At 39.6% G+C, this 23,667-nt stretch overlaps 1 protein-coding gene across 3 annotated transcripts in view; it reads right to left on the bottom strand.

The window, feature by feature from the left end:
* The window catches only part of GlcAT-P (Glucuronyltransferase P), a 1,177,810-nt gene extending 1,155,762 nt beyond the window's left edge, over positions 1-22,048 (bottom strand). The window contains exons 1-2 of one of the 3 annotated variants that reach the window (XM_067140865.2): positions 22,011-22,048; positions 11,230-11,273 (exon numbers count right to left, since the gene is read on the bottom strand). The gene's annotated coding sequence lies outside the window, so the exon portion shown is untranslated. Of the gene's footprint in view, positions 1-11,229; positions 11,274-22,010 lie in introns of those variants that run through there. The other 2 variants (XM_067140864.2, XM_067140867.2) reach the window with 2 other exon arrangements.
* Positions 22,049-23,667: the final 1,619 nt, after the last annotated feature.

The following is a 23,667-nucleotide window of genomic DNA, read 5'->3' as shown; positions in this document are numbered from 1 at the left end:
ATATCCTTTAAATATGTATATATACATATCAACTTACCTCTAACTCTTTTTTTTCAAAATTTTGGGGAAAAAATAATCTCTAACGTTAAAAAGCAGTCTCGGATTATACTTCAAATTACTTTTAAAGTAATAAATACGTTGTGGGTGAAAAATATGTCTTAGTTTAGAAATTAATCATCTCCGAAACCGGTAGTCCTAGAAAACTGGTGTTAGCTTAAAATGTTACGCTTTACCTGCTTTACATCTTAACATAACGTGTCTACTCTTCATCCATATATTTTCAAAAATATGGGGTAGGGATGCCTAGAAAATAACCAGTTTGATATCAACTCTGGTTTATGTTATATTACGCATGCTGGCTGAACGGCCAGCGTACTGGCCTTCGTTTCAGAGGGTCCCGGGTTCGAGTCCCGGCCGGACCGGGGATTTTAACCTTAATTGGTTAATTCCAATGGCCCGGGGGCTGGGTATATGTGTTGTTTTCATCATCATTTCATCGTCATCACGACGCGCAAGTCGCCTACAGGCGTCAAATAGAAAGACCTGCACCTGGCGAGCCAAACCCGTCCTGGAATATCCCGGCACTAAAAGCCATACGGCATTTCATTTCATTTCAGTTGGACACAGTGGAGTAAAACTTGCAATGTAAAGTTTAGGAATAAGGCACTATCACGTAGGCTCGAAATAATTTTGTTTATGCTAGATTAAATAGCAGTTTAGGGAAAATTCTATTCTTAGTAGTAGTAGCCGTTCTATCCAAAAATCCTGCATAACCAAAGTCGTAGAAAATAACATTTCCAATCATTTTCGTCTTAAAATGCTTTTCTGTACAGGCTATAATACCAGAGATAATCGTGAATATAGTCTTTTCTGAGTTGCAAGAAAGTGGTTGAACAGAATGGAATAAAACTTGTTAAGTAAAGGCTAGCAATAAAGCGCTATGGCGTAGGCTATAAATTATTTTATTCATGGTAGGTGAAATAATAGTTCAGGAGAAATTCTAAAATGTCATTCTCGTATAATCGCGTTAGTTGCGGTTCTATCGAAAATTACTAAGTAAGCGAACTTGTAGAAAATAAAATTTCTAATCATTTATGTCTTGGCATGCTGTTCTGTATAGACTGTAATAACAGAGGTGACCGTGAATGAAGACTTCTGGTGAGCTGCGTGAAAATGGTTGAACAGAATGTACTAAAACTCGGAATGTAAAGGTTAGGAAAAAAGTGCAATCGTGCAGTCGTTATTTTGCCACCTAATTTTTGTTGTACTGTCCTATGTTGGAGTTGAAATTATTATTATTATTATTATTATTATTATTATTATTATTATTATTATTATTATTATTATTAATATACAATTATGACTGTTTTCGTAGAGAGCTATTTTGGCAAGATCTTGTAAAATATAGTAGGTTTCTTTCAATTTATTTCTTTACAGTTTGCTTTACGGTGCACCGATACAGATAGGTTTTATAGCGACGATGACATAGGAAAGAGCTAGGAGTAGGAAGGAATCGGCTGTGACCGTAAATAAGGTACATTCCCAGCATTTTCCTGGTGAGAAAATGGAAAACCACAGAAAACCATCTTCAAGGCTGCTGACAGCAGGGTTCGATTCCACTATCTCCCGAATGCAAGCTAGCAGCTGCGGGAACCTAACCGGACGGCCTAATTACTTGGTCTCTTATACCTTAAAACATCATTGCCCAACACGTTGGTCTTCGAGATACCAGTATATTAAAGCCCAACGTTATGCTTATGCCGACGTACTTAAGGCTCTCTCAAAAGTAATATTGATATCTAAGAACGAATAAATAGAACAAGCTGCTGGTTTGAATACCAATGAGAGAAACTTGAATTTAAATTCATTGTTCATGTAGTGTTTCAAACAAAGATTCCAGAATGTATTAATTTAGATCACAAATTTTACAATCAGAAAATGTAAAGCTTGATAAAGCGTGTTCTATTTTTCAGAACGCAGCAGATAATTTAGCTTGCTGCCGAAATAATGTTGAAGAAAGATCGTCATCAACTAAATTGTTGGCAAAGAAGTGGAATATTTCACCACAACTTGAAAATAAAGAATTCAAGCGTAAAAACAAAAAAACAAAAAACATTGATGAATTGATGAATTGTAGCAGGATGAGCGGCTACTAGATCAAAAAGCATATAACATAATTTCAAAGAAACATTATTAAAGGTCATAAGCACATTTTCATAAAAACAATCTCCTTGAACGAACTCAGCCAAATTCTTCGGCTTTATGTCCCACTAACTACTTTTACGTTTTTCGGAGATGCCGAGGTGCACAAATTTAGTCCCGCAGCAGTTCTTTTATGTACCGACACGAGACTGAAGTATTTGAGCACCTTCAAATACCACCGGACTGAGCCAGGAGCGAACCTACCAGGTTGGGATCAGAAGGCCAGCGCCTCAACCGTCTGAGCCACTCCGCCCGGATAGCCAAATTCTAATTCCAGGAATCTTACACTAAAGTTTAATCCCTTCTTTGAAATTTATCATTCCCGAATTTCAAAAGAAAATTGAAAGTTTTAAATATTATGAAACAACTACGTACATGAGTATCTTAACATTACAATACTACTTGAAAGCGGCAATATCGAGGGTATTTTAGAGAACCACTGGAAGAATTAAATAAATGAAATAGATCTCGCTACGAAATGATCTGTCTTACACTTTCCTAGTCTTCTGACGAACACTTCTGTTTCCATTTGAGCTCTTGTAGACTAGCACTGATCGACTCAGAAGACATATACGATTATGAAAAAGTAAAACGCAGGCTCAGGAAGGACATATCCTCTTGACCTGACATGTGTACAATACGCAGATTATAGGGACCAGGGCAAGAATTTAGTCCCGGCACAGCAGAACTGCGTATACGGTACACTAGTCATACCCACCCGTTTAGGAAGCACCACTGGAGGCGAGAGCACGCAGGTGGAGGTGTGTTTGCTTGCCGGTCGTTTGTACAGACGGTTGAAGTGTGTCTCGTCAAAGGACATGGAAGCTATAGCATATCATTATTACTTTGTACAAGCACATCACAGAGATAGAGACCGTGGATATTTACCGACACGTAAAAGAACTCCTGTTGAACAAACTTCCTGCATTTCGGCGACTCTGGAAACCGTAAAAGTAGGTAGTGGACATTAAAGCATTCGTATTATAATTAGAGACTACGGGTTACCCTTTTGTGTCACCTGCGGCCGTATTCGACGGAGGACAGCTACAGTAACATGAATGCACAATCAGTGGTTGAAGGAGACATGCACTTACCGATGTGAACAGATCATAACGGCCTCGTTACAGCCTAGAATTGAACAAGAGAACAGACATCGTGGGCACTTGGTTATTGTAAAAATTTACAGACATGTCTCAAACATTTGCTTAAGTATTCGGGAGCGCTGCGTAGCAACCAATCTCTGCTTGCACGATTCGATGTCATTTGTAGTATTTCCCAAGTACCCATTCCCTCGACTGTCTTCGACTACACATTACACGGCTGTAATAATGCTTTGCACACCATACGTTGAGGGACGAATGGCATGGCATAGTACATTTCCACGACTCCTGCTTCTGTCTGCAGCCTCATAATAGTCATATGCATGGCGGACAGTAGCGTGGCTGCAGTAAAGTCCTGCATTTATCGGTCTGGGACCTGACAGTGTGATATTGGATTGCAGTCCTATTCATGACTAGTGTGGTACACATTCCCGTTACGTTGACAAGCCACCGTTACATTTCAGCAATGAAGCCAGTTGTTTCCCATGTCTTCAGAGCCTGTCTTACCAACAGAACAATGCCCAACTTTATGGCTGAATGGTTAGCATGCTGACCTTGGTCCAAGGGGTCGCGGGTTCGATTCCCACCCGGATCGTGGATTTCAACCTTAACTGGTTAATTCGTTTGAACCGGGGATGGGTGTTTGGTGTGTCTTCACCATTAGAAATCCTCTTAGGTAGGGCCCTATCCTCACAGACATGCAGGTCGCCTATAGGCCGTCTACTTGGAAAAAGGCTTGCACTAAGCCTCTCAGGAGACCATAAGACATTAAATTAAACAGGGCAGTGCGCGACCGCATGGAACACGGCAATATCTGAGAATTCTTGTATGGCCTTCACTCTTGCCTTCTTTCTTTGCCCTCGCGTTCATCGGATGTGTTGCCTGTTGAATAAATGAGGTCCATAATCGCACAACTACTCCTTAGGTCTTCTAGTATGATTTCAATTCTAGATTTTTAAAGAAACACTAGGGATAATATGCAGGTTAGATGTTTCAGTTTCTAACATACTATTGTCTCTATGTCACCCTTAATGACTACACAGGACACTTATTTTTGTTCGTTCCACACGTCGTACCGAGTTGTAAGTGTAATCATTTCACCCTTGTTCAGATCCATCTCTGGTGAGATTCAGTGTACTGGTATGGGCTAGATCAAGTTTGTTCATTTCACTTTTCTCTCGCAGTCTCATCCTTGGCTTTAGCAACATGAAAGTGACTGAAGTAAGAGCGATGCTACTAACACCATTCCTTATGCAGCCAGTCCCTGTTATGAATGCTGTGAGTGTTGCTCACAGGGTTGGTTACTGTGCATTTCAGTGGGCTTGACAGACTGATATGTAGCAGCACTTGTGGCTCCATGAGTAAAGGAACGGGAAACTACCTTATTCCCAATTTCCCTAGTAGCCTCTTCAGTGTCGCCTAGGGTAACCATGACAACTGATGGTGGATTTGATGAGGATGCATCCAGCCTTCTGACAGAGGACTAAACATAAATAGTCACTATATAACAAATAAGGCGTTGACTGTTCTTGTCGTTCGTAGTGTTAAAATTCTAACGGGCAGTGGTGTAGAACTGTTTAACACATACCTTAATATCATAGTACTTTCCAATCCAATAATAAATGCAGTCACAAATATCACAGTAAATATGATCACAGAATATATTCCTCATCTGCATGGTGACTCAAAGAAAGAATGAGCGCATGGTTGTATGTTCCTCGCATTTAATATTTTTTCAAACTTAAATTATTATCAAAATATGATTAACCTCTTATGCAGATATAAAACCTGTGGGTACCCACAGCAAATATTACACCTATAGGTTCAATTGTTTCTGAGAAAAGTATACCTGTGAGGAACTTATACGTCGTACAGCACCATGCGCTCATTCTTTTTTTTTTGAGCGACTGTACATGGCGCAAAAGCCCTGATGTATCAAGTTCCGAAAGTTTACAACAACAAGCACCTAACAGATCTAGTCTAAAATATTTTGAATCTGCAGTAAAGGACAGAATGAAAATTCTTCTGCAGCAACCACTTGAACTACAAAAATCTCTTGGCGACGAAGGAACATCTGCCTAACTTATCAGAAACTGTATTGGAATGACAATTCATCAAATATTCGAAGTCCCTTGGATTTAGGTGGGTGACATTTGTGTAATGGCTACTAATTATTATGGTTTTCAGTGAAAAAGTAAAGCAGAACTGCTCCTTTCCCTCTATAAGGCATGCCACGAGGATTGAGCGTTTATCGTCGACAGTACGACGCACTAGCAATTACAGTAACTCAGGCGGTGCAGACACGGTGGGCACACCACGAGCACTGTGGATCAGCCTGTTACATAACGCGTGGCGTCCAAACGAAGAAGTGGTGCATTAACCGCTATGTTATATGCAACAGGCCCATTTCGATCACATCTATCCTCTCAACAGCCACTGAAAGAATTTTACACTCCCGCCTAACGTGTTTCATAGCCCCTTTCTTCTCAGAAGAACTACACGTTTTTATGGAGGCTAGACCATGACTAACATACCATATGTCTTCAACCAACATGCTATCTCCGCCATCGCTAACAAGACGCAATTGGATGTCATTTACATCGACCTGGCTAAAGCATTTCACTGCATAAACCGTAATTTACTCATATACAAAATGCATAATATCCATTGCAATATTACAAGTCCAAAAAAAAAAAACAACCTATTTCTGTCGTCAACAGTGAGTCGTTCATCCTGCATCCACCGCCTTATTTCCAAGTTATTTGAAAACATTTAAGAAAAGTCTAGGTGAACATTTGATAGGGAATCTGCCATCTGCGTGACAGCCTTGATTGATTGATTGATTGATTGATTGATTGATTGATTGATTGATTGATTGATTGATTGATTGATTGATTGATTGATTGATTCATTCATTCATTGCTGAATGTCTCGCCTGGATTCCCACAAGGAAGACCTCTACCATTTCTACTGTTTTCTATCTTTGCAGATGACGTCACAGATTAAATAAAGAGCACCCCTATTACTGTACGCCGATGATACACACATTTTCAAAAACAGTGAACTTCAATGATTCTGATAGCATTCAAAATGCTTTGAACTTGTGCTACGACTGGGTAATTAGATGGAAACTGAAATTTAATGCCCAAATATATGTTAAAATATCGATCTGCCTAAATGTGTCACATTGCAGTGGTGAAGATGGACACGTTCAGCATTTATTTAGTTTGAAAATGGGAACCGCGGAAAACCATCTTCAGGGCTGCCGACAGTGGGATTTAAACCCACTATCTCTCGAATGCAAGCTCACAGCTGCGCGCCTCTAACCGCATAGTCAACTCGCTCGGGATTTCATTCATATTATTTGGAGCTCTAGGAGTTATGAGGGTCAAAAGTCGTTTAGGGTTCGTTCTCAAATTTCCTGGCAGTGCTGCTACATAACTAACGTAATCCTGTTTGAAATATCGTTTTGAGAAACAGCGATGGTGACGAAATATATTACGGGTGTGAGGATTTGGGTTCGTTTTCCAAAGAGTCCAAGCGTGCTGCTTATTCTGGAAAATTAATTTAGTTGAGTCTTTATTCCAGTACGGGAAGCGATTTGACTGGGGTTTCGTCACAGGTTGATGTTCTCAGATTATAACAAAGCGGTCCAAAGTAGTGAACGAAGGTCTTCGTTAAATGCGTTCTAGTTGGACTTTCCTCGAAGTGGAACCTATTGACCGGGTAATGGGGAAGCGTATTGTATCGCACTGTAGTGGTGGAGATGGACACGTCCCTGGAGGCATGGTCACACGAAAATAGATTGCGGCTGACCATTAATGAGGCTTGAGAAAATAGGTCCAAAGTAGCATTCTTCCTGGTAGGTTTGTGTTGTTCTGATAGAGACTGAAATCATTTACAAAGTTTGATAAACGCTTTGTTCGTAGTACAGTCAGAAACTGTTCCCCACTATCAGACGCATGCGCACATTCAAATTAGCGTTCGTAGTAGCGATCATCATAGTTGCTGACTACTAATGTGTTGTTCGTACAAGGTTTTCAAGCTGTTGGAAACCATCAGCAAACCACTGGAACAGTTTCTGACTCTGGACGAAAACTCTTTCAGTCAGCGTGTCAGAATATGCGCACACACACCCAGTGCCATATACGATTATGTTCGTTTCATAACTGACCTTCTGTATTTATGTCTAAGGATAGACTATATATTTCAGACTTTCAACTAATACTATTTACTCATTGACGTTGTTATCTTACCGTGTTCATCCATTTTTAACCTTCAAATTACGAATAAATCCTAATTAATCTGAAGCTCACAGCGTACACAACACGTTGATTCAAAACAGCTGACGTCTCCAACCACTTCCGTTCATAGTGGAAATTAGCTCGTCACGTTTCAAACTAGTTGCCAATTGCGCATGCGCATGTGGACGATAAAGAGAACTATCACGGAATCGTTCTTCGAACAAACTTGAAATGTAGGTGTCCAGAGGAGAATGTATAGTGTTATGTTCATTTGATAGAGGTGTTGAAATCTCCAACTAGAAATTTATTTCATTGTGGTTGTTAAGGGCTGAGATAGTGTAACGGCAGCATTCTTCTATTGAGATTGCTGGAAGGAGGTTTGTAAAAACAGCCGAGAAATATATTTTTAGGGTTAGCGGCTATTTCTATCCCTATGATCTCGCAGTTAGTTTCGAGATCTGTCCTATGTTTTGCGTTTAACCTGATCTTTGCGGCGATTAATGTACCACCCCACGCTTTGGTGTACCATGTTTTGGTCTGTCCCGGAGAAATGTTTGAAAGTCTTCACCGAAACATATTTCTGAACTCAATATTAAGTTGTTGAACCATGTTTCAATGAACATCAACAAACCGAAGTTATTCAGCTCAAGTGCAAGCGTATGGATGTCAGATACCTTGTTTTACAAGAACTTTGTACATTCTTGTAATAGATGTTCAGTGGCCCAGGGTTTAAATGTATATCACCAGCTGGTAGGTGAAGTGTAAGAAGTGAAGGAGTGGTCAAGACATGGTGGCGCTTATCTCGCTTGGCAGCCAGGCTGGAGTTGCAGTAAATTGTTCGAACACAAGCTTCAAGCACAGGAGACACTAATTCACGTTTTGTGAAACACTACTTTCACACACTGAGGGATGATGTACATAGATATTTTTAATCACACGAAAGGATAAAATCCGAACCAAAAAGATCACTGCAAACAACACTAATACTGGGAAGAGACGAACAAAATTAAATGAACAGCATAAGCGCGTGGCTGCTTACAGGCCGCCATCCTTCGTTTATTTCAAGAAGCGACAATGTGTTAGGGGCTGCCTGGCCTAGGCGGTAAAGGCGTGCTCGGTTCGCCCGGAAGGACGTGGGTTCGAATCCCCATCAGGAAGTCGTAAAATTTAAGTAATGAGTAATGAGATTTCCACTTCCGGAGGTGCACATGGCCCTGAGGTTCACTCAGCCTACACCAAAAATGAGTATCAGGTTAATTTCTGGGGGCAAAGGCGGCCGGGCGTAGAGCTAACCACTCTACCCCATCAAGTGCCGAGGTTACGGATAGTGGAAGCCTTTACCTTCCAACCCTCCAAGGGCCTTCGTGACCTGTACGGAGAACACTTTGCTTTTTTGACCATGTGTTACTTCAAATATTCAACTCAATTATGCACCATTTCTTCTTGAAAATGAACAAAAATCCGCCGAACTGCCACTTCACCCGGCAGAGGTAGTTGGATTTTTGAGGGGCGAAAAAAGTTCATTCAACTCTCCCTGTCGTACAACGTCGCCATGTAAAAGATCTCTGGTGACACATTTGTTATTTACCCGACAAAATTCATTAAAAACTCAGCCATAGACGCCCAAAAAAGATTCGATTTACTCTGCCATCTAGTAGACCTAGAGTAAAACGGAACGTCGAATTTGACGAGATAAATCACGGGAGCTGAGGCCATATTATTATTATTATTATTATTATTATTATTATTATTATTATTATTATTATTATTATTATTATTATTATTATTTACCTTGATGTCCGGTGTGACAGAGTTTACACCACGATCTTAAGGAGCGTGTAGGATTGGACGGATTCGGATAAAGACGAGCAATATTTCCATGTCCCTGACATAATTTGATGAGACAGATCCCTTAGGGTCACACTCACACAGGCCAATTCGGCAGTTAGACAAAATCACCAGCTGGGGCACTAACACGAGACATGTACGTCGTACTATAATCTCTGACAACCGGGCGAGTTGGCTGTGCGGTTAGGGGCACGTAGCTGTGAGCTTGCATCCGGGAGATAGTGGGTTCGAGCCCTACTGTCGGCAGCCCTGAAAGTGGTTTTCTACTGTTTCCCATTTTCACACCAAGCAAATGCTGAGGCTGTACCATAATTAAGACCACAGCCGCTACCTTCCCACTCCTAGTCTTTTCCTATCCCATCGTCGCCATAAGACCTATCTGTGTCGGTGCGACGTTAAGCCAGTAGTACAAAAAAATCTCTGACAGCGAGACCGTCATCGTTAGAGAGCTCAGATCTGAAGATTGGATTCAATACTGTTACTCATCATGTGGATGAAGTGTTCCCATAAGATTTTCTATATTCTTGGGAGATATCTCCACATAAAGGCCGCCAGTGTGATCAACCACAATGTCACGGAAATCATTCACATAGTACACGGGGGTGAACTATCTTGTCTCTAAAACAGACAGCAATAGAATAATTTAGGATGTAATGTCAACAGTAAATAAGGAGTTGTTAACATCCCAAGTGTTATGTCTAAAAAAGAGTTAATTGTACTAATCGATTTAGGTGACGGTTTACTACTTCTTCTACTTATTATTATTATTATTATTATTATTATTATTATTATTATTATTATTATTATTATTATTATTATTCCTGGTATTTTTTTAGTTACTTAGGGTTGGCACGTTGAATAAATTTAGCCTGTTTCAACGGCACGACGTCTGTCCTCACGCCAACCCTACGTGGAAGGATGCATTAGCAATTGACTAATCCGGTGGTGCTTTGTCATGTGATGTGTTTTTTTAATATCTGTATTAACAAGAACAAAAAGACTCAGTTCCCGAGCTAGAGGAACTCGAACTCAGGGTCCTCTGTACCGAAGGCCAGTAAGCTAACCATTCAACCAATCCGCCGGACCAGTGACAGCGTATTTGCAGATATAAATTTGAGAAATAATCTTATTTTAGTAATATCTTCTTCTTCTTCTTCCTTTTCTTCTCCCTGGCCTCTTTCTCAATTTATTGGAGTCGTCATTCGTTGTGTATTAGGTCTAATTAAGAGTTGAGATGAGAAACAACAGAAAACCACTTCTAAGATATCTCAGAATGAGATTTCACACCACTCCTTTCCCTAGTTGTGTTAACGAGACTCTGTGCATCCCAAACCCAAACCTCCAATCAGTTCCTCAGTTCCTTGTAGAGCCGAGTATTGAACATGGAACAATCGGGCGTGAAATTAAAATGTTAATACCTAGATGATGGTAGCTGAGCAATTATTAACTTTCTTCTTGCAGGCCTTTTTCCTAATTGATTGGGGTCGGCACTTGATATGGACTTTGCCCTGTTTTACGGCCGCATACCTTTCCTAACGCCAACCCCATGTGGAGGGATGTATTCAATATTGCGTGATCCCGTTGTGTATTGTGTATAGATAAAGAGAAGTGTATTAAGATAAATACTAATAGCCAGTCCCCGAGACAGAAGAATTAACCATACGCAGTTACAATTCTCGTCCCGGCTGTGAATCGAACACGGAGGTCCCGCTGAACCGAATTCCAGTACGCTGATCCTTCAGCCAAGGCGTCGTGCCGAACAATTATTGCATTGTAATGATAAATAAATTAACATGCATGGTCATACAGTCCTCAAACAAAATATCTAAACTTACATGTAGGCCTATCACAGCAGCAATTCTGTTGCACCAACACGTACCTAGAAAAGAAGAAGAAGCACATAAACACAATTACTAAACCAAATAGGATATGGAAAATAATTTTAAATCTCTATATATAAAATAACTTGTCCTGACTGACTGACTGACTGACTGACTGACTGATTCATCATCGCCGAGCTGAAACTACTGGACATAAAGGGATGAAATTTTGGAAATACGTTCATATTACAATGTAGGGGCTCGCTAAGGGAGGATTTTTGGATATTCTGTCGCAAAGGGGGTGAAAAAGGGGGTTAATTTTTAAAATGAGTGTATCTATAGCTCGAAAACTGAACAGTTTAAAGACATGAAATTTGGTATTTGGAATCTCTTTTAAAATAAAGAAACACGTATTTCTTTTTTTCGGAAAATCCAATTAATGGGGGTTAAACAGCAGTGAATTTTTTGACATTTTTAAAATTAGTGTATCTATATCTCAAAACTTTAAAACTTATATCTCAAAAACTGAAGATGTTACAGACGTGAAAATAAGTATTTGGAATCTCCTTTAAAACTAAAGAAACACGCATTTGTTTTTTGGAAAATCGACGTAAGGGGTGTAGAGTTCAAAATAAGTAAATAAGGAGTTGAAATATATTTATGAGGATACTTTAATTAAAAAACTGAAGCTGTTACAGACGTGAAAGTTGGTACTTTGAATTTCCTTTCAAAATAAAGAAACACGTATATTTTGCTTTCGGAAAAGTCCACTTAAGGCGGGAGAGGCGTGGAAAGAAGTGAAGAAGAAGACGTTGAATTATTTTTATGAGTATACATTTATCCCACAAACGGAAGGTGTTACAGACATACAGACATGAAAACTGGTATTTGGAATCTCCTTTAAAAATAATGAAACACGTATTTGTTTGTTTTCGGAAAATCCAGTTAAGGGGCTGAAAATAATTTGAAAAATGGATGAATTTTTAAAATGAGTACCGGTATATCTACATTATATGTCAAAAACTTAACATGCTAGAGGCAAGAAAGGTGGTATTTGGAAATTCCTTTAAAAATACAGGAACATGTACCTCTTTGTTTTTGGAGAAGGCACTTAACGGGGGGTGAAATTAAGTGAAAAATAGCTCAATTATATTTTATGTGGATACTTATATCTTGAAAACTGAAGATGTTACAAACGTGAAAATTCCTATTTGGAATCTCCTTTATAAGGTAAAGTAACATGTATTAAGTTTTTCGACTTGAGAGAAGACTGCTTCTCACCTGTGCAGTTCTATGTCGCATAGTCGTCTTAGCCCCAAAAGGTAATACCACAAGTATGGTTTACAAAGAATTTCAGGGGTAAATGAAATTCAATTTTTGGGTAAGTTTTTCTACTTTAGGAATTTTCAGGTAATGCCTTAGTACAATGCCGTTGAACGATTACTTTGATCACATTACGAAATCCACGCGAGCGAAGCTGCGGGTAATTGCTAGTTTTATATATTTATTCTAAACGCTATAAAACGCTAAATTACAAATGTACAAATGAAATGAAATGCTAAATTTCTGATTTCGAAACACCAGTAACTATGATATAGAGTGCTTAACGTATGATACTCATTTGCCACGCTTAGATGTAGACACTCGTTATCATTATCAATACGAGACAGATACAAACATCAGTTCTACAGAGTTCCATTAGAGTGTTACGGACGAGGCAAACGTATCCTTGAACATTTTCCCAGCGCAGGAATGGGAGAAGTCTGCCTCGTAGGCAGGCTGATAAGACTGCGCAGCTATCGGTCCCCACGCCACGTTCACTCCTTGAATGTGAAATTGCGGCAGCGTCGAGACGAAGATATAAAAGGTGCTTTCACGGCGGGCACTTAGTTTCCCATTACTGCGGAGAAGTGGCAGGTCTGGCTTGCATGTCAGACGTTACATATGGAACCTGCGTTAGTTTCTCATTGGTAATCATTAAGTTGCCAAGTGACTCTTTCGCTTCATATTTTGAAGTTCAAATACGCGTAAAATCAATAGTGACAGCTGTAAAATGTTGGTGAATAGAAGATTTTGTTTTTAATACGAAGTATTTGCTTTATGTCGCACCGACACAGATAGGTCTTATGGCGAGAATGGGGCAGGAAAGGCCTAGGAATGGGAAGGAAGCGGCCGTGGCCTTAATTAAGATACAGCCCCAGCACCCAAGTGACTTTTCCCGCAAAAAATACTTGTTTCTTTAATAGTACAGGATCTTCTAAATACCAATTATCACGGCTCTAACTTCTTCACTTTTTGATTTATGTGTCCTCATGAAAGGAATTCAACTCCTTCACACTCCCGCCCTCCAAGATGGTTTCCCCACACCAAAACGCGTTTTTCTTTGTTTTTAAAGGAGATCCAAATACGAATTTTCACGTCTGTAACAACTTTAGTTTTTATTAGGTGTATGTATTCTCATACAATTAAGTCAATTAATTTTTCAATTCTTTCACCCCCCCACCCATTCATTGGATTTTCCGAGAATACGTGTTTCTTTACTTTTGAAGCAGATTGCAAATATCAAATTTCACGTCTGTAACATCTTCACTTTTGAGATATCAGTAGCCTAATTAAAAGAAATCAACACTATCTTCAGTCAATTTTACCCCCCTCCACCCAAGTGGTATTTCCGAAAACTAAAAATACACGTTTCTTTATGTTTAATAGAGATCAAAAATACCATTTTTCACTTCTGTAACATGTTAAGTTTTTTAGATATACTGTAAAAATTCTCATTTTAAAATTTCACCCCTTTTGAGTTCCCCTTAAGTGGAGTTTCCAAAAACAAATCACCTATGTTTCTTTACATTTACAGGAGATTCCAAACACCCGCTTTTTACGTCTGTAACATTTTACGTTTCCAAGATATTCTGTAGATATAGTCTTTCAAAAAATTCACCCCAATTTGTCACTCCTGTTTAACCGCCATTAATTGGATTTTTCAAAAACTATAAAATACGTGTTTCTTTATTTTTAAAGGAGATCCCATATACAAATTTTTAGTTCTGTAATATCTTTCGTTTCTGAGATATATGTATCCTCATTAAAGGCATTTAACCCATTTTCACCTATTGGGATTTACAGGAAACAAAAAAATACGTGTTCCTTTATTCTTTGAGGAGATTCTAACTACCAATTTTTACATCTGTAAATTTTAAAATTTTAAGGTGTAGACACACTCATTTTAAAAAATTCACCCCCCTTTTCACCCCCCAATATTTGGATTTTCCAAAAACGAAGAAATACGTATTTCTTTACTTTTAAAGTAGATCCCAAATACCAATTTTCAGGTCTGTAATATCTTCAGGTTCTGAAATATAAGTAGACTCATGAAAGGCATTCGACCCCTTTTTCCACCTTTTCCACCCTTCCTATAAAGGATTTTCCGAAAACAAAATATACTTGTTTCTTTATTTTTAAAGGAGATTCTAAATACCAATTTTCACATCTATAACCTTTAAAAGTTTTGAGATATAGATACACACATTTTAAAATATTACCCCGTTTTAACCCCCTCCCTTAATTGGATTTTCCAGAAACAAAAAATAGATGTCTCTTTATTTTTAAAGGAGATCCCAAATACCAATTTTCAGGTCTGTAATATCTTCAGTTTCTGAGATATAAGTAGCCTCATTAAAGGCATTCAACCCCTTTTTCACCCCTTTCCACTCCTCCTATTGCGATTTTCCGAAAACAAAAAAAAAATACGTATTTCTTTATTTTTAATGAAGATTCTAAACACCAATTTTTACATCTGCAAACTTTAAAAGTTTGGAGATATAGATTCACTCATTTTAAAAATTCACCCCCTCTTCACCCTCCGATTAATTGGATTTTCCAAAAACAAAAAAACGTTTCTTTGTTTCTAAAAGAGATCAAATGTTCCAATTTTCAGGTCTGTAATATCTTCAGTTTCTGAGATATATGTACCGGTATCATGATTAAAGGCATTCAACCCCTTCTTCACCCTTTTCTCTCCCTCCTACTGGGATTTTCTGAAAAAAATATGTGTTTCCTCATTTTTAGAGAAGACTTTAAATACAAATTTTTACGTCTGTAAACTTTGCAAGTTTTGAGATACAGATAAACTCATTTTAAAATTTCACCCCCCTTTTCACCCCCTTGGCTACTGAATATCCAAAAATCCTCTCTTAGCGAGCACCTACATCTTAATATGAATGTATCCCCAAAATTTCATTTCTGTATGTCCACTAGTTTTGGCTCGGCGATGATGAATCAGTCAGTCAGTCAGTCAGGACAAGTTATTTTATATATATAGATGTACAGTGCACTGCTCGAGGGTTGGGAAAAAAATGGTGGATATTCCTGTTCATGCTACAAACAAAACAAGAAGCCCTATATTGAATCACTTTTGAATTAAGCATATCGCTTTTTCAATGCGCACGGGATCATCGATGAAAAATGTATTCTTGACATTTGTGTTGTTTTGCTGGGGCATCAAGGATTTCATTAATATACCATAATTGAAAGCTGCTCCTGGTTTACTATGAGCACAGTGTTGGCCAAATCAGGTTTGAAAATTGGCACGTTACAGTTTGCTCGTAGTAAAGGTTCAATCCTTCGAGTTTCTATGACAGTAAATTATGACACGGAGGATCAACTCACTTTCCTAACTATCGGAGTGGAAGAAGTTCACAACGTTAGTTTAAAATTATGACAAGGGGAAAAGGACATCATTTCAAGCTAGCAAACATACGGAGAGCTACAAAGAGACAGTAGCATTGCGCCGAATACCTTCTTCTCGACTAAGCAACTCTCTGTAACTGCAACACAACACAACACAAACTGGAACAGCCGACCAGGAAGACAGCACATGCTGTACGTGCTTCCCTCCTTCTACCTCCCCTCCCGCATCTCAGACTCAGCGCTATCGCAGCCCAGGTGGCCTTGGAAGTACTGGCGAGAGTTTCGGAGAATCAAAATGCTAAATTTTCTTTAATAATTTAAAAATATAACACAAGACATTGTTATGCATTTAAAGAAACTCTGCTTATCTACAGGCCAAGAGCTTTCGTCAGAATGTCAAATGGTTCAACCATTCTCCCGAAATCGGTGTAACAAAAATCAGCTTAGTGCTTTAAATATGTAGATTACATAAAACGTTTCGCCAGTTAGACGAATGGAATTTAAAATATTAAGAGTTACGTCTCTGCGGTTCTTATTATACACAAAAACCAAGGTCTCGTGACTACAGTATGTACCTATTCTATTCGTACGGGCTGTTTGCTTTAGTACCTCAACGCACTGCCAGAAAATAATAAACTGAAAAGGATTTTATTTACTGAACTAGCTGATGTACCCGTGCTTCGCTACGGAATTCTACACTGTATACGGAATTCTATTGTATAAGTTGTGAGCAAGATTGTATTAAATTGAATAGCTCTTAACGTTACCCTAGAAACGCGACGGGGAAGTCACCAAATATATTTTCTCATATGAAGACTCAGTTAGGGAATTTTCACTGTAATGGCAGACCCGCTTGCATACCATCAGTCACCATCAGGTTGGGGAGTTTTCATTATAATGCCAGACACTCACTCTCCACCTGCCTTTTTACATCCTCAGAAAGACTGTCTTAGTGGTTTTCCCAACTGAAATGAACATAGGTCATTACAATGGGGTCAGTAGGAATGGCGTCCGACTCGTTGGCTGAATGGTCAGCGTACTGGCCTTCGGTTCTGAGGGTCATGGGTTCGATTCCCGGCCGGCTCAGGGATTATAACCTTAATTGGTTATTTCCAATGGCCCGGGGGTTGGGTGTTTGTGCTGTCCCCAACATCCCTGGAACTCAAACACCACACACAATACTTTCCTCCACCACAATAACACGCAGTTACTTACATATGGCAGATGCCGCCCACCCTCACCGGGGGGTCTGCCTTACAAGGACTGCACTCGGCTAGAAATAGTCACACGAAAAAGAAAAAAAGTAGGAATGGCGCGATTAAAAGCAATGCTCTCATATGAAATACTCGATCGAATGAAAAACCACACGTTTTTTTCACTTTTAACGAACAGGACTACACTGCCGATCTAACAGTCCAAAGTTCCAGAGCTGGAATGACCAAGTCACAGACAGCCGTGATTCGTGAACACTCTTCGTCCTTTTTCGGCTGGGAGTGGGTCGAATAGTGGAGACTCCCAGCGCAAAAACTATGCCCTTTTACTAATATGTTTCCTAGGATACCCGATGAGTCGGAAAATCTCAATTCACTACACTGCCGGCGGAAAAATCTATCTGATTTGGAGACAAATTTTTCCTCCAAGCCAGAGGAGAAACCCCCTCTTCACTGATAATTTGGAATAAAATGAATGTAGAATTTAGTAAAAGAGAAGAGGAAGAAGCTTTTCTTAAGAAACGGCTCTTTTCCGGTTTGAATTTTGAGATATTTAATGAATCGTGGTGCTATAATTTGGAATAGGCCTAAATTATTATTCTAGACAAGGTCATACTACTACAAGTCAGCCTCTGCCTTAAGTATGCACACTGCTCATTCAAAACTGCTCGTCAAGGTAGGTATCGAATAACTGGAATACTATGAAGAACCAGTGTGTTACGTACCAAGTGTATCAGAAAATGTATGAACCAGAGGAATGGCATCCTGAAGAAGAAAGTTTTCTAACACCCTGGCTATTTCCCGCCAATATTCAGTCAGGCTATTATACTCGGTACCCAGCTGTAACCCCATCTATCAGAGTTGAGAGGCAGCATAAAAGACAAATAACATCACAACAAACAATGGTCAGTGTAATGTTATTGTTGATCAATGTCATGCGCTTTCGAAATTGCAGACCTTCACATTTAGTTTTCTTCCGACTCTGAAATACCACTCATCATAGTCGGTACGGTGAAACTGAATAAAACATAAATGATCGGAAATGTTATTCTCTGTAACTTCTGTTATGTAGTACTTTTCGATAGGCCCCAAAACATAGGTATTTAAAAATTAAATTTTAGGCGCCTTCCCCTAAACTACAATTTTATCCAGGGTGAATAAAATTGTTTATAGCCTAGACTGTAGTTTCTTATTCGCTGACTCTATATACCGATTTTCATTAAATTCTGTTATCCCATTTTCTCGTGGCTCGGTGTCGATATGGACTTAGCAACAAAAATACAAATTCATGAATATCTGTGTTATCATAGCTGGTCTAAAAATGTGTAAGACATAAATGGTCGGGAAGTTAAATCTATATAACTTTGGTTATGTAGTATTTATCGATACGACCACTAATGATATAAATATTTGAGAATCAAATTTTAGGCCTTCCCCATAACTATCATTTCTGTCAGCGTGAATAAATGTATTTATATCCTAGATTGTGGCGACTTATTTCCCTACTTTGAATACCAATTAGCATTAAGATAGGACCACTAATAACATAAATATTTGAAAATTAAATTTTAGGCCTTCCCCTAAACTACAATTCCTATCAGCGTGAATAAAATGATGTATATCTTAGCGACTTATTCCCCGCCTTTGCATACCGATTTTCATTAAATGCTCTTTAGCCGTTTTCTAGTGATGGCTGTACACACGTACAGACAGACAGACAGACAGACAGACAGACAGACAGACAGACAGACAGACAGACAGACAGACAGACAGAAACTACGGAAAAGTAAAAAGTGCATTTTCTTGTTACTGTGGACATGACCGATACAGAAATATTATTCTTTTCAAATACCGAGCAATGTACAGTCAAAACTCTTATTTTATATATATAGACTTATATTCAACAAAGCCTTCAGAAAACATATACCTACTATATCTGTTAGCAACCATGTTAACAAAACATACAGCTTCTAATAAAGAAAAGCGCGCCCACAATCTTGTATCTTTCCTATTCGTACAAGCAAATTGGACATTTGAAATAAATAAAAAATAAAGGGTTCCTTAAACAAGTTAGTATCTAGTAGAATGTCCCCTAGCTTTTATAACTGCCTGACATCGAAACCGCACAGAATACACTAATTTCTTGCACACGTCAGAGCTGATCTTCTGCCATTCCTGAAGAATCACGCTTTTAAGTTCCTCCTTAATACGCGCACGTTGCCTTCGAATATTTCCCTTTAATGTAGCCCAAAGATCTTCGATGGGATTTAAATCCGGAGACTGGGGAGGTGTTCTAAGTTGCTTAGGAATGTTCCACATCAACCATGTCTCATTAATGTCAGGAAAGTGTTTTGGATCATTATCATGCTGGAACATATAAACAGGTGACATCCCCATTTTTTTCGGTACACTGCTTCAAGTTTGCCCTCAGCATTGCATTATAGCCCTCCTTGTTCATTATTGCGTCAATGAAATATATGTTATCCACACCTCTGGCTAACATACAGCCCCAATGCATTACAGACCCACCACCGTATTTTATAGTTGGGAGTGTATTTGCCAAATCCTTGTCCGTACCAATTTTTATCCATATTCTGCGGATGTTATCTGACCCGAAAAGGTTTATTTTTGTCCAATCAGACCAGGTAACGTGGTTTCAGAATTCCTTCTCCTTATTTATATGCTCCTTAGCGAATGTCAGTCTAAGCCGTCTGTTTTTTCTATTTGCGTATGGCCTTTTCCGAGGGATTTTTCCATAGTACCCATGCCGATTCAGGATCCGACGGATGGTGAAGTTGTTGATCTTCTTTCCACGTCGCTTCTCTGTGAGCTGCACCAATACTCGTGCACTTAATTTGGTATGTGACTTTAGCAGGCGAACAAAAATATTCTTTCCTTTCAGTTAAACACTTTCGCCTGGCTTTCCTGGGAGTGTTCTTAATAGTGCCTTTCTATTTAAATTTATCAACCACATATTGCCCAGCTGTCCAATTTTTTTGTAATGAAAATCCTTGAAGTGGCAGTTGATGTATAGTGTTCTTAAGCTCCGTACTTAACTCTGCACTCCTACCCATGTCCACCGCAGATATACTAGGAAGGAGACTAACACACTTGACTAGTCGTATGCCGTCACTGAGACTTTCCGTGCATCGCAAATACACGGTGCGCATCATCCTGTCCATGTGTACGAATATAACTCGTACACCCGTTTGTCGATGCCGGCACATTCATATAAAGTCACCCTGCCTGTATGTAGATAAGTATGGTTTAGACTAACGAATTATCATTGACAAATCATGTTTTTATCCGCAATGTACGTTTTATTTTAGTTTTTCAATCATTAATGTAAATATACGAGACTTGGTAATAAATTGAAACCTGTACGAATAACAGAGCCACATACTGTATATATCAAGAGTCACGTTAAACTACCCGCTTGTTTCCTATTTGTTCTTCCATTCCACATCTCGACCACGTTCCTCCACTCATGGAAATGCTGTATATCCTCTTTATTGTTCTATGATTAGTGTTATGACAGTATTCGTATGACAAAGTTGTTACCGTATTGAAGGCCAATTTGGTACATGCTTCTACATGCCTACAACTGTACATGCAATTGCGAAAAAAACGGCTTGTGTTAAAATATTGCATCAAGTAAGAAGCCTGGTGGGTTCAGAGCATCATCCAAACAAATTGCTGTAGAGTTCAAAATAAAAGATTGCTGCAGAACTGGGAAAATAAATGGGATACTTAAGGTCTTGCTGCGGGAGAATCTTCGTGGAGTGTAATAAGAAGTTCTAGACATGGAGAGAAAAGAAAAATGAGCAGTAAGGTAAGCCAGGTGAGTTCATAATAGATCTGAGGAAGTACTCGACAGATGGAGAGGATATTTCTAAAGGCATGACCCATGCAATGAACAAATGGCATAACAGATTTAACCCTCGAACTGCCAAGCGTCAATATTTCGCCCAGGTACGGAGAGGCTGTGTCGATCCACGGACGACTTGTTATTTCTTCATTTAGTTACCGTACTTTGTTTCGCTAGCACATGCCAAACATGATACATTCGTAATCTGAGAAGTATGTTCATGCTTTATATCCGATTTCATCCTTAAAAGGGGCCTATGATCCAGATGTTAGTCCCCTTTAAACAACAAGCATCATCACCATCATAATCATCCTTAAAACAAACTATTTGAGAAACTTCTTTTGGAATAAAATGAGCGCCTTATTGTTAAAACACCTAAAATAAATCTTGCCAGCGTTCGATTATACGTGGGAAAATGCCTTTTGCTTCTGTACAGTTTTTATATCCCAAAACAATGTAATGAATTGGCATTTCCTCGCACATTATGCGGATATACCGATGGTCTTGAACCATGTTGTTCCAAGTCCCACTTACCTCATTTTACAGTAGATGCGATTTCATTTTCAGGCGGTCGATTTTTACCTTATTTATAACCAGAGGCTGACCTTGTGACTTTATTAGCTTACTGAAAATGAAAACCTACAGCCTGTTTTCCAGTCATTGACTGGGTCAGGAATGGAATGAATGAAACAGATATAGGCTATTAGTACGATGGGGTCGCCACTTCCAAAGTGATTTAGTAATGACTGATAGATGCTATGAAATGAGAATGGAGAGTGTTGCTGGAATGAAAGATGACAGGGAAAACCGGAGTACCCGGAGAAAAACCTGTCCCACCTCCGCTTTGTCCAGCACAAATCTCACATGGAGTGACCGAGATTTGAACCACGGTATCCAGCGGTGAGAGGCCGACGCGCTGCCGTCTGAGCCACGGAGGCTCCTTTTATTAGGTTACTATGTAATTATAAGATGTATTAATGAACAAACCATTCCGAAAATTGGAAATCAACAGGCCACAGGAAACTTACCATCTCGTGAGCACAAGCTTACAGCTACACAGCTCGTACCATGCAGCCAACTCACATGGTAAGCGCCAACTGACCGTGCCAGATTGTCGTGACAAGAATAGATATGCCATTTTCATCAAGTGGATGTGGACGTTACCGCGCACCTGTATGGAAATGCTATGCAAATTATTGCCTGCTGACACTTGCAAGAGTGCACGAGATGGGAACGCAAGAGGCTAATCAGACAATGGATTACGGACTTCTAATATTTATTATTTGCTTTACGTCGCACCGACACAGATAAGTCTTATGGCGATGATGGGAAGACGGGCTTAGCAGTGGGAAGTGGCCGTGGCCTTAATTAAGGTACAGCCCTAGAATATACCTGGTGTGAAAATGGGAAACCCGGAGCTCGATAGCTGCAGTCGCTTAAGTGCGGCCAGTATCCAGTATTCGGGAGATAGTTGGTTCGAACCCCACTGTCGGCAAACCTGAAAATGGTTTTCCGTGGTTTCCCATTTTCACACCAGGCAAATGCTGGGGCTGTACCTTAATTAAGGCCACGGCCGCTTCCTTTCCACTCCTAGCCCTTCCCTGTCCCATCGTCGCCATCAGACCTATCTGTGTCGGTGTGACGTAAAGCAACTAGCAAAAAAAAAGGGAAACCACGGAAAACCATCTTCAGGGCTGCCGACAGTGGGGTCCGAACCCATTATCTCCCGGATGCAAGCTCACAGCTGCGCGCCCCTAACCGCACAGCCAACTCGCCCAGTGCGATGGACTTCACACACTAGCTCTGTACATATTCTGTCCCCTGGACCTGTCTTCCTTTTTTAAAACAATGCAATTCGAACATAGATAATACATATTTGATAATTACGGTTCCAATCGGCTACGAGGACTTAGTTCAGCTCGTGTACTATAAACGAAATTTCCTAGAAGAGAATTTTTCACTGTCCTCTTATTGCACCTTATTAATATTCTTTTTCTTACGTAGAATGTCACACTTAGATGGTCCAGCTCTTCTAAATAACTCTCTACGCTTAACTTCACCCAGCTTATCAAAACTTCTCTCTTGGTTTGGCTCCATTACAGAAGAGCACAGAATAGGTTGATATCGTCCGTCTCAGTAAATGGAGGTATGATAAGAGCATTCGTAAAAGCCAAGTAACCAGAGAAAAGACAATTTCTGTTCAAATGACAACCACACCTGGTTATCGTTCCACGCCTTCTTAAAATCGGCAGATCGAGTGGAGTAAATTAAAGCCTTACAGCAACCAAATGCTGTAGTCCTTAGGCATCACTTATACACATAGCCCAACAACAAGTTCGCAGACTCCTAGAGAATGAAATAATAATGACGTATGGCTCCTGGAAAGGGCTGATTCAGGTCTTTCGAGCTGATGCCCATGGGAGATCTGTGCGTCTATGAGAATGGGGCCCTATCTAGGATGAATTCTTACAATGAAGGCAGCGCACACACCCAGCTCCCGAAAGAGAGAGGAATTAACCGATGAGGGTTAAAATTCCTGACCCAGATGGAAATTGAACTCAGAATCCCTTGGGCCAAGGCCAGAATGCTGACCAGTTAGCCATGGAGGCGGGAGAAAAGAGAATGAAACAGAACGACAGAAGAAGCTCTACCTCGACTATAAACTACGGATGTGCACGTCTGAAG

Source organism: Anabrus simplex, chromosome 2, assembly GCF_040414725.1.
Source record: "Anabrus simplex isolate iqAnaSimp1 chromosome 2, ASM4041472v1, whole genome shotgun sequence".
In the NCBI taxonomy this organism is placed as follows: domain Eukaryota; kingdom Metazoa; phylum Arthropoda; class Insecta; order Orthoptera; family Tettigoniidae; genus Anabrus; species Anabrus simplex.
This window is presented reverse-complemented; position numbering and strand designations above follow the sequence as displayed.